Source organism: Onychostoma macrolepis, chromosome 08 (assembly GCF_012432095.1).
Source record: "Onychostoma macrolepis isolate SWU-2019 chromosome 08, ASM1243209v1, whole genome shotgun sequence".
Taxonomy (NCBI): Eukaryota; Metazoa; Chordata; class Actinopteri; order Cypriniformes; family Cyprinidae; genus Onychostoma; species Onychostoma macrolepis.
Genome location: NC_081162.1, coordinates 2,536,775 through 2,548,184, shown reverse-complemented (window position 1 = coordinate 2,548,184; position 11,410 = coordinate 2,536,775).

Here is an 11,410-nt window from a genome sequence, read left to right as displayed (position 1 = left end):
TATACTGCTCTTTGTTTTTTACTGTTAGTGATAAGAGAGACCTTATTGTTTTGGCAATATTATTGACTTGACTGCATGGACGCTAGTGGATGAGAACTGAACTGAGTTGGATGATGGCATCACTGTTCTCTTCATGTTCTTAGATTAATTAAACTCATGCCATAATTGATCAACTTTACACAGTTATTAAACTGAACTGAATCAACAATGAACTGATTTCAAATAAATAATGACTGTCTACTATTGTCTTTTCAGAACTGCTTTACAGCAAAATTGAATTTTGTTTGGACCATTAATCATTATTTCCCTGTTTATCACTGTAAAGGTGCTTTGAAACAATATGTATTGTATAAAGCGCTATATAAATAAAGCTGACTTGACTTGTGAAGTGTTAATAATATTTCTTGATTTTACATTATAACATTAACTTGCTTCTCAAAATCCTACAGCTTTTTGTTTATGTGCATGTTTAAATTAATTTTGAAGTTTTAAGGTTGTTTCAAATATTTGGAGCACAGTATGCATACATAGTAACTATAAAAGTCAATGCAGAGTGCATGGGTCCTACTGGGCGCATGACAATCAATTGTTTTAATATGGAGAAAGCTGTATTGTGTAATTAAGTATGTGCGAACACCAAAAGAGAAAGGGGGACTCAGTGTAATGAAAAGCAGAGATATTTACAGCCTGACAGGAGAAAGAACAGATTTAGGCCACCGAGAATAAGCGTGTGTGGCACAAAGACACATACAGTTGCATAATCATCACTGAGAAGCTCAATCCACAAACACGCACGCACGCACGCACACACACACACACACACACACACACACACACAATTACACAAGCACAAATTTGTAGAAGGGGCCATCTTATGTGGACAGACAATGCTTTGTTCAATAATGTAAGGTACACATGAGAGTAATGTAACTGACAAACAAAGACAACTCATTTTTGACACCAGAATAACCGTCACCCACAAACTGAAATATACATACAAGGCAGAGTTAAGTGTGGTTCAGAAAGAGAAATACAAAAGCTTATGTATAGGTAGAGGCTCAAATAACACAAATTATACTCCTTGTGTGAAGTACACGGAAGACGTAAGTATGTGATCTGCAATCTTTAATCGGGGTGCTCAATTCTGGACACATTTGTTGTTGTTGTTGTTGTTTTGTTAACAGCTGTTTATTTAATTTTTTTTTTCAGGGAACAGTAATATAAAACAAAAAGCAGCTGTACAAATTTAGAACCCACCCCAACCCATTCTACCCCCATACCCCCATCGCTTCAATTCCAGTATACATTTACCCAACTATTATCAAAAGTATTTCTAAATAAATACAACAAAACATTTTCTTGCGACCTTACATAAAGTATTATGACAAAATGCATTATGAAGAAGAATTGGACCTGCTCTGCAGGTGCATTAGAGCTAATATTAGCATCATGCTTCATAAGACAATTTATGAGATTAATAGTACACTTTTACTCAGAACCCACTTCAAACCACCATCGAGTGTTTGTAATAACTTCCTTTTGCGATCACATGTGGAATTTGGTCGTTTACTGTTGTTAAAATATGCTATTTATAACCTTTTATATCGCTGCACAAATTAGCATTTCAGACGTACACATTTAACTCATGAAAATCACATACAAATATCCTATCGTAATCGTGTGTTTATTATCTTATATAAAGCATGTCTGCTCTGGCTGAAACTCATGTTGTTTGTGATGTTACAACCGCCTCTCTGTTCTTAAGTTGCCAGGTATACATTCCAAGTATAATACACATTAGTAAAAGGATACATTTTTATTTTTATTTGTCTATTTGGGTGGCCGCGGTACATCATAAAAGTAGCCCAAAAAAACGCAACCATACAGTCCGGCGACTGTATTTTCAAAATAGCCCACTTGTGCCGCAACCCTGGCAACACTGGTTCGCTGTCCCCTCATCACACAATGATAGATAACCTTCCGCGATGACGGGAAGAAGTTGGGTCAAACCTTATCAAACGATTAATTTGCATTAAAAAAATATTAACGCGTTAAACTTTTTAGATTAATCACATGCGTTAACGCGTTAACGTTGACACACCTAATTTAAACATACCCCATACCTAATCCGAAAATAAAACTTGCAGATCCTCATTAAGATTAAGTGTTTACTTTATTATGAGTCCATTGCGGACAACTAAATGGATTACTGCCTGACAAAAGGTTATTATTGTGGAAAATAGGCGAATGCCTATGCCATATTGTAACTAGTTGTGAACGTCTTTCAACATCCCTCTATGTGGAAAGGAGGTGGGTTACAATGGGACCAAACCGAGATTTACACTGCCTAAGCGGAACCCCTGAAAAAAACAAGATGCTTCAATTTATACCGATAAACAATAGATTCCTCAATTGCTCTCCAAGACACAGAAGCGTCAGGATCAAACCAAACTGATAAAGGGCAGAGGGAAAATGATTGAGCATACAGTCTAAAATTAGGGAAAGAAAGACCTCCATGTAATCTACATCAATGTAAGGTAGTCAGTTTAATAAGAGGACGTTTCCCATCCCATATATACCGTGAAACACATGCATCTAGTTTGTTTCAGTAGCCAACCAGTGGAGCGAGAGGAATCATGGAAGAAAAGAAATTAATACGTGGGAGAACATTCATTTTAATCACTGATACACAAGCCTGAAAAGAAGTAGGAAGACAAGACCAATTTTCCAAATCTGAGGATACTTTGACTAGAATACTATTATAGTTTTTTGAAACGATTTCCTGCAGGGAAGGAAAAACACCTACTCCCAAGAACTTAAAGTTTTGGACCAATGGAATAGATATAAAAAGGGACATGGAATCAATTTTAGAATTGAGGAGAAGTAACCATGACTTACACCAATTAATTTTAAACCCAGAGAGATCCAAAATGGTCAAATAAATTGAGGTATGACATGAGGAACACATGAGGAATACAATGTGACGGCTTCTCCAAAATCAATAAGATATCATCAGCGAACAAAGAAATATGATGATGAGTATTCCGTATATTTATGGGAGAAATAGTTTCAGATTGTTGGACCGCTGGAGCTATGGGTTCTAAGGATAGGGTAAATAACAGAGGAGAAAGCGGGCAACCCTGACGAGTACCTCGATGTATAAAGAATGGGTTAGAGCGAACAGCAGCTATGAGAACAGTGGCTGCTGGATTGGTGTACAGAACTTTTATCTTATTTATGAAACTCGATCCTAGACCCAGATGCTGTAGAACCGCCCATAAATAGTTCCATTCTAGTTGGTTGAAAGCTTTCATCGCATCTAGAGATAATACTGCACAAGGGGAGGACGAAATATTCATTGAATTAATAATTGTCAGAGAATCACAGTCACCGTCATCAACTGCAATCACCAGATCACAGCCACCTGACTTCTGATCACCTGCACCTGCGCACCCTCATCAGCACTCCCATAAAGCACCCACACTTTCTAACATTCATCGTCCGGTCTATGGTTCACTTACGGAACAGTAACCTGGCTCTCATCATTCTAATCTGTGTGTTTACTCTCCAGTTGCTGCGCAGTGTCTCTCCCCAGTCTCTCCAACGATTCCCCGCGGTGGATTACAAAGCTCCCTGGTTCTCTATCGGAAACTCATCTGTTATCAGCTAACCCAGTTCATCCCCTCGACGGACCACACGAACTCTCACTGATCCACTGATGCATGTTATTATCCTGATTCCACTTTCTGTTAATAAACATCACTGTTGATCACTCACTCTTGGTTCACGTCTCTGTTTGTGACAATAATATGATATAACCTGCGCAAGTTATCCGAAGCTGAGTGAGATTTAATAAATCCTGTTTGGTCATGATGAACTAGCCTATTCATAATTTCTCTAGATGACGAGATAGTACTTTAGCATATAATTTAACATCAGTCCCTATCAAAGAAAGTGGCCGGTAACAAGAACAGGAAGTCGGATGTTATCTTTTTTTAACAAGAGAGAAATAACAGCTATATTAATAGATGGGTGAAATGAGCCTTGAGTAACTGAAAAATGTATCATATCTAACATGAGGGAGCCTAAATCCGACCAAAAATTAGTATACAATTTGATTGGAATACCATCTATGCCTGGGGACAGATTGGATTGCTGACTCCAGTTCCTGAAGAGTGATTGGTTCAGCCAGGTATTCCAAATCTGAATCTGACAGCCTAGGTAAATCAAGGTTGGACAGAAAAGATGCAAAAGAGTCAGGGTCACCATCAGCAGAAGAAGTATAGAGGTTAGAGTAGAAAGAGTGGAAGGCGATATTAATGTCTTTTGGGTCTGTCATAATGAGCCCAGATTGGGATTTCACTGCTGAAATATTATTAAACTTTTCACTGTTGCATAATCTTAGAGCTAAAAGGTGGCTTGGTCTACTCCCTTGAAAATAATAATTCTGCCTGGATCTTTGAATCAGGAATTCTGCCCTAGAAATGAATTGAGTTCGGACCTAACCACCATGATTTTACTGAGTGTATTGTCTGAGAAACAACGTTGATTATCTCTAGTCAGATTCTGGAGCTGTGATTCCAGTTCAACTATCTTTTTGTGTTGGTTTTTCTGAAGGAAAGAAGCATGTGAAATTGAGTTATTCCTTATAAATCCTTTAACTGCATTCAAAAGTGTTCGAGGATCATCCACTGAACCTTGGTTAATTTCAATAAACTCAGCAAATTTATTTCTGAATTAACTGCAAAGGTTTTCATCCTGTAACAATTTAGGGTGAAATCGCCATCTAGTGGCACGAAATGGCCGAGGGATCAAAGATAATCTGAACAAATTTCCATCATGATCCGACAAGAGATAAGGAACAGATATCGGCATCACGAACAGCTTAAGATAAAGAAGTAGAAATGAAAATATAGTTAATTCACAAATAGGATTTGTGAGTAGCAGAAAAGAAAGTGAAAGACTTTGCCGAAGTTTGTCTGAACAAAAAGCTTGAGAGTGTGATTCCTTTGGTCCAGATCTATGATATGCGACATTACAGAATTCGTATCTGCACCCAATACAATTTGAAAATCTGAAAATTTCATGAGATAGGTTGACAAATGCAGAGAAAAACTTAATTGTCATAGTCGTGCCTTGCCTGTTTTCTCTAGTTTTGATTCGTGTTTCCTGGATTAACCCTTTGCCTTGCCGTTCGGACCCTGTTTGCACCTCAGTTGGACTATTGCTCGTGTACCTGGATTATCTCTCTGTCTTGTCCTGTTGCATATTGTTCGCCGATCGAAGACCCACGCTTGCCCTAGGATTACTCTTTGTCTTGCCTGTGTTGTACCTGTTTGCCACTGCATGAACCTTGCTTGTTTTGTGACCACGTCCCTGAATAAAAGCCTTGCAAATGGATCCACAAGCCTCTCGTCTCGTCGGCTCCATAACAGAATACTCGGCCACCAAAGGATCCAGCAGCTTTTTTAAATGGACACTGGCCAGGTATGGACACAGCAAAACTATGTAACGTATGTAACTTTTTGTTCGTTACATGTAAGTTTTTTTTTTTTAAGTAACAACCAAGCGGCCAGCGGCAGACAGTGAGCTGATCATAGCCTATGTTTGATCAATTTAGCCTTCTCAAATCATCACGACTTGCCTAAAATAAAATCTATAGATATAAACAGTTCAAGCATATCAATGTTAGTTTAAATGTTTGAACTATATAAATGTGCATTCCAGATGATTTTAAAGAACTTTTCACTATAAATTTTACGAGTAGCTTGAATGTAAAACATTGTCATGAATTCGTTGTATTCCCATTTGTAAAATAGGCTACAAATTAATTGTTGTATTCTAACCCGATCTCATGAACGTGCGTGTAGCACGATTTTCTCTTTCTATTTGAGGCAATGTTTATAAGCAGAAATTGACTTTAGCATGCAAAAGACTGATATATTCATTATTAATGGCATGGCTGCTTCAGTCGACAGAAATACGGGACACACGGTCCTATAATTTACTGCTGAAATGTTTGCGGGGCAAATCTCAGGTCAGTCTGAGCGCTCATGGTACGCACAGTGCGTCCAGCCGTACACCTGCAGGCGCCACTGCGCAGTGCGCACTAGAGCATAGGGCTGTGCAATTAATTGCATGCGATTCACATGCGCACCTCGTCAGTAAAGCCGGCTCCGTGATTGGCGGTAAATCTCCATCACCTGTTTTCAAATGGAGCGGCAGTTACTTAATACACAGAGCCGTAGTTCCCTGACAAGCTACGCGATATCGTGTTCATAATTGAATGCGATTCATCTGCGATTATGAACGCGATATCGCGTAGCTTGTCAGTGAACTACGGCTCTGTGTATTAAGCACAAGCTGTAGATCCTTCCGAAGTGGCGGTGCTCACTTCAGCTCCTTGTATGGTGGTGGTGTCCAGCAATGTACTCTCAGCCTGTCATGTCGCAGTTGTAGAGACTGTCACTGAACTCTCCCTGTTTTCTAATGAGACTGCTGTAGAACCTCCAGAGGTGGTGGCATCTGCTGCAGAACCTACAGAGGTGTCAGTGGTACTCAATTATGAACTCTCGTCCTGTCCTGTCACGACTATGGAGGCCATCTGTGAACTCTCTGCCTATACTGTCGCAGCCAGAAGGGCTGTCCCTGAACTCTCGTCCTGTCCTGTCTTAATGAACTATCTATCTACCAAAGAGCCTGACTTTGAATTGTCTGTCTTGCCAGTTTCTGTCACTGAACTGTCTGCATCAACCTCTGTCAAAGCCTTTGATTGTGAACTATTTGCCAGTCCCATTCCAGCCAAAGCATTTATTTATGAACTGTCTGTTAGTCCAGTTACTGTAAGAGGACCCGATTCTGAACAGTCTGTCTATCCAGGTTTGAATTCTGAAGTCAAATCTGCTTATGAATTGTTTTCCTGTCCAATTCCAGTCAATGAGTCAGGTTTTGAGCTGTCTTCCTGTCCAGTTCCAATCAATGAGTTAAATTTTGAATTGTATGCCTGTCCAGTTTTGATCAGGGACTTTGCTTATGGACTGTCTGCCCGCTCAGTTGCCACCAGGGAAAAGATTGATGGACTTCCTATGTTCCGTGCCTCGGTCCTTGAGTCCGTACATGCTTTCTCTGTTTCTTGTGTCTCAATTTTCCCTAAGTTTCAGTCTCTACTAAGGGTTTCTGCTCTGTCGTGGTTGTCTTCTGCCCGCACTGATGGGCTCCTGCTCCGTCTGCTCCGCCGTGAAGGTCTTCTGCCCTGTCTGCTCCGCACTGGTGGGCTCCTGCTCTGTCTGCTCCGCCGTGGAGGTCTTCTGTTCAGGTCTGGTGATCATCTGCTCCACCATGGTGGTCTTCTGCTTCCTGCTCTGCCATAGAGACCTTCCCTGTTGGATATTGTTCGCCGATCGAAGACCCACGCTTGCCCTAGAATTACTCTTTGTCTTGCCTGTGTTGTACCTCTTTGCCATTGCATGTGACCACGTCCCTGAATAAAAGCCTTGCAAATGGATCCGCACGCCTCTAGTCTTGTCGGCTCCGTAACACCGTCACTATTCAAAATTCATGCTGTTGTAATAGCTGCAGTATGCGGTTTTGCATTGTCCTGCTGAAAGACACGTCGTCTGGAGGGGAGCATATGTTGCTCTAAAACCTTTATATACCTTTCAGCATTCATAGTGCCTTCCAAAACATACCGTATGCACTATGCCCATACCCATACCATCAGAAATGCTGGCTTTTGAACTGAACGCTGATGACACACGCTGGAATGTCTCCCTCCTCTTTAGCCCGGAGGACATGGCGTCTATGATTTCCAACAAGAATGTCAAATTTGGACTCGTCTGGCTATAGAACACTTTTCCACTTTGAAACTTTTTCCACTTTCCACTTTCTGAAACACTTTTTCCACTTTAAATGAGCCTTGGCCCACAGGACACGATGGCGCTTCTGGACCATGTTCACATATGGCTTCCTTTTTGCATGATAGAGCTTTAGTTGGCATCTGCAGATGGCACGGCGGATTGTGTTTACCGAAAGTGGTTTCTGGAAGTATTCCTGGGCCCATTTAGTAAGGTCAATGACAGAATAATGCCGATGAGTGATGCAGTGTCGTCTGAGGGCCCGAAGACCATGGGCATCCAACAAAGGTCTTCGGCCTTTTCCCTTACGCACAGAGATTTCTCCAGTTTCTCTGAACCTTTTGATGATGTTATGCACTGTAGATTATGAAATTTGCCTTTGGAATTTGACATTGAGGAATGTTGTTTTTAAAGTATTCCACAATCTTTTTACGCACTCTTTCACAGATTGGATAGCCTCTGCCCATCTTTACTTCTGAGAGACTCTGCCTCTCTAAGACATCCCTTTTATAGCTAATCATGTTACAGACCTGATGTCAATTAACTTAATTTGTTGCTAGATGTTCTCCCAGCTGAATTTTTTCAAAATGTCTTGTTTTTTCAGCCCTTTGTTGCCCCTGTACCAACTTTTTTGAGACCTGTAGCAAGCCTCAAATTTGAAATGAGCTCATTTAGTAGATAAAATGGTAAAATTTCTCTGTTTAAACATTTGTTATGTTCTCTATGTTCTATTGTGAATAAAATATTGGCTCATGTAATTTTTAAGTCTTTGAGTTTTCATTTTATTCAAACTTTAAAAAACGTCCCAACATTTCTGGAATTCTGGTTGTACATTTACATGATAAAAAGTAAAACAAAAACTAAAATTTTTTTCTTATATTGTACATTGCTGCTGAACCTTATTTCATCTTCTGCCTGAAATGTTCTATTTTAGATCTTTTCTTTTTTAAAGCCCCCTTCCGAAACACCCAGTCTTCTCTAACTGGTCAGTTGTGGCCCAGTCTGTTGTGATTGGTCAACAGCTTAGAGTGTTTGAGAAATATAGCGCCCTTTACCATAATTGGGTTCCGGCTCCTGAGGCTTCATGAGCACCTGTAAACAGTAGTATATCTATGGTGCCCGTATTGACACACCAGTGTCTTACACAACTGTTCTTAAAGGGTGGGTCAAAGTAGGCTGGCAGTATGTAAATGTGACTTGGTGACGTAGCTAAACCATAAAAATAATAATAACAGGACCACAAATTAGGTGTTTTATGCAAGTGATTTCTGTTGGAGATATCAACATAGATATGCATACGCAGATTCCACATTTGACCGCTAACATCAAGGGTCAGCCTGTCCTCACTCACAATAAAAATCAATGAGTTTTCCAAGATCCTAACCTAGAACTAAACTACAAAAATAAAATACAACTATACAAATATACAAATAAAGACATGCAATAAAATGATAGATAAAGTACAGATAAGGACATGCACAAAAAGAATAATAATAATTAATTAATTTATATATATATATATATATATATATATATATACACAGGTGCATCTCAATAAATTAGAATGTCGTGGAAAAGTTCATTTAATTCAATAATTCAACTCAAATTGTGAAACTCGTTTATTAAATAAATTCAATGCACACAGACTGAAGTAGTTTGAGTCTTTGGTTCTTTTAATTGTGATGATTTTGGCTCACATTTAACAAAAACCCACCAATTCACTATCTCAGCAAATTAGAATATGGTGACATGCCAATCAGCTAATCAACTCAAAACACCTGCAAAGGTTTCCTGAGCCTTCAAAATGGTCTCTCAGTTTGGTTCACTAGACTACACAATCATGGGGAAGACGGCTGATCTGACAGTTGTCCAGAAGACAATCATTGACACCATTCACAAGGAGGGTAAGCCACAAACATTCATTGCCAAAGATGCTGGCTGTTCACAGAGTGCTGTATCCAAGCATGTTAACAGAAAGTTGAGTGGAAGGAAAAAGTGTGGAAGAAAAAGATGCACAACCAACTGAGAGAACCGCAGCCTTATGAGGATTGTCAAGCAAAATCGATTCAAGAATTTGGGTGAACTTCACAAGGAATGGACTGAGGCTGGGGTCAAGGTATCAAGAGCCACCACACACAGACGTGTCAAGGAATTTGACTACAGTTGTCGTATTCCTCTTGTTAAGCCACTCCTGAACCACAGACAACATCAGACCTGGGCTAAGGAGAAGAAGAACTGGACTGTTGCCCAGTGGTCCAAAGTCCTCTTTTCAGATGAGAGCAAGTTTTGTATTTCATTTGGAAACCAAGGTCCTAGAGTCTGGAGGAAGGGTGGAGAAGCTCATAGCCCAAGTTGCTTGAAGTCCAGTGTTATGTTTCCACAGTCTGTGATGATTTGGGGTGCAATGTTGCAATGCTGGTGTTGGTCCATTTTGTTTTTTGAAAACCAAAGTCACTGCACCCGTTTACCAAGAAATTTTGGAGCACTTCATCCTTCCTTCTGCTGACCAGCTTTTTAAAGATGCTGATTTCATTTTCAAGCAGGATTTGGCACCTGCCCACCCTGCCAAAAGCACCAAAAGTTGGTTAAATGACCATGGTGTTGGTGTGCTTGACTGGCCAGCAAACTCACCAGACCTGAACCCCATAGAGAATCTATGGGGTATTGTCAAGAGTAAAATGAGAAACAAGAGACCAAAAAATGCAGATGAGCTGAAGGCCACTGTCAAAGAAACCTGGGCTTCCATACCACCTCAGCAGTGCCACAAACTGATCACCTCCATGCCACACTGAATTGAGGCAGTAATTAAAGCAAAAGGAGCCCCTACCAAGTATTGAGTACATATACAGTAAATGAACATACTTTCCAGAAGGCCAACAATTCACTAAAAATGTTTTTTTTTATTGGTCTATGAAGTATTCTAATTTGTTGAGACAGTGAATTGGTGGGTTTTTGTTAAATGTGAGCCAAAATCATCACAATTACATTTACATTTATGCATTTAGCAGACGCTTTTATCCAAAGCGACTTACATTGCATTCAAGTTACAGTTTTTACATTTTTATCAACTCTTGCTTTCCCTGGGAATCGAACCCATGATCTTGGCGTTGTTAGCGCCATGCTCTACTATTTGAGCTACAGTTAAAAGAACCAAAGACTTAAACTACTTCAGTCTGTGTGCATTGAATTTATTTAATACACGAGTTTCTCAATTTGAGTTGAATTACTGAAATAAATTAACTTTTCCACGACATTCTAATTTATTGAGATGCACCTGTATATATATATATACAGGTGCTGGTCATATAATTAGAATATCATCAAAAAGTTGATTTATTTCACTAATTCCGTTCAAAAAGTGAAACTTGTGTATTATATTCATTCATTACACACAGACTGATATATTTCAAATGTTTATTTCTTTTAATTTTGATGATTAGAGCTTACAGCTCATGAAAGTCAAAAATCAGTATCTCAAAATATTAGAATATTACTTAAGACCAATACAAAGAAAGGATTTTTAGAAATCTTGGCCAACTGAAAAGTATGAAAATGAA